Here is a 1,377-nt window from a genome sequence, read left to right as displayed (position 1 = left end):
AGGATGCACACTGGTACAGATAGGAACTGGAAACACAGGGAATCCAGGGCAGATGATCCCTTCAGGACCAGTGGTGAGAGTGGCGATACTGGGAGGGCTTTAAAATGGGTCAAAAAGGAGATCAAATGATCAGATGCTACACTTTAACCTAACTACACCTGACAAATCGCCTTTACAAAGCTCTCTGTCTGATAACAGGGCCATTCGCGTCCCCCAACTGTGACCAGACGACATTCAATGGAGGTTTAATCCACCTGTGGACCCTGCAAATTGATTTGGGGTTTCCACTGTCACCCATAGGCTTCTGCAAACAGCTGTTCACCATGTAAGCTCTGGTACCATCCCCCTCCACCCTTCGAATTTGGATGTTATTATTTACAATCCTTGGATCACACAGGCTACTTTGCTTCTTCCACATGGACCTAGTTGACACCTCACTTAGATGGTTCCTTATTTTAAGACAAACCTTTAAGACCCCAGACACTATTTCTTCTGGTAGCCGGGCACCATCTAGTTTCTTCACACTTTGCTATAGCACCCATATTTTCAAAGATCTCTTCATAAGAGCCAGCACCAAGCAGGGCCATGTCACAAAAACTAACTGTTCTTAGATTGGGGCTGGAACTAAGTGCAAGCCCAAAAGCCATTTGTATATCTATGTCTCTGGTTCACTTTAGAGACGTCATTGTTATTTTATGCTCAAGAACATTATCAGTCATGTGGGGATTTATTTGTTAATTTAAGGTTTAAAGATGCTTTCAGGATAATAGTTTTCAGGCACCGTGGTCGTTCTATAATCGTTTATCAAGTTGAGAGGTTTATGAGTGAAGGAGTGGAGTCTAGCCTGTCAATCAGGTGGTAGCGAATGAGGTCTCTGTGTGGACATGGCCTTCCCCTGAGGATTCTGGGAATTGTATTTCCTCCTTGGAGGCAGGAGATACTCTCTCTCAGCTCACTCCCTGAGAGACGCTCTATTGACAAGACACGTGGCACTACATTGATAGACCCTGTGCCCTGGGAACTGGAGGAGCCACATGGAGACCCTGACAGCTCTGAGATGCTTACAATGCCACTGGATCCACAAGACTTCCCACCTACTGGCCTGTGATCTTCCTGCATTCAGTGTCATTGCATGTGTTTCGTGAGTCTGAAGAGGACCTTATAAATTGGTAGTGGACATATAGGCTAATATCGGACTTGTGGACTTGATCTGGACTGGGCTGGGATGTTTTCCTCAATATTCAATTACTCTTTGATATAAAACTCTCTCTTATACACATGTGAGTGTCTATGGATTTGTTTCTCTAGTCTACCCAGACTAACACGGGCACTCATCCAGGAGTTCAGAATGTCTGGATTCCATAAGAATTTGAAAAT

The sequence above is a fragment of the Echinops telfairi genome, unplaced genomic scaffold (genome assembly GCF_000313985.2).
Source record: "Echinops telfairi isolate 266 unplaced genomic scaffold, ASM31398v2 ScPeMD7_655;HRSCAF=1070, whole genome shotgun sequence".
In the NCBI taxonomy this organism is placed as follows: Eukaryota; Metazoa; Chordata; class Mammalia; order Afrosoricida; family Tenrecidae; genus Echinops; species Echinops telfairi.
The sequence above is the reverse complement of the archived record's forward strand: the minus strand, read 5'-3'. Positions refer to the sequence as shown.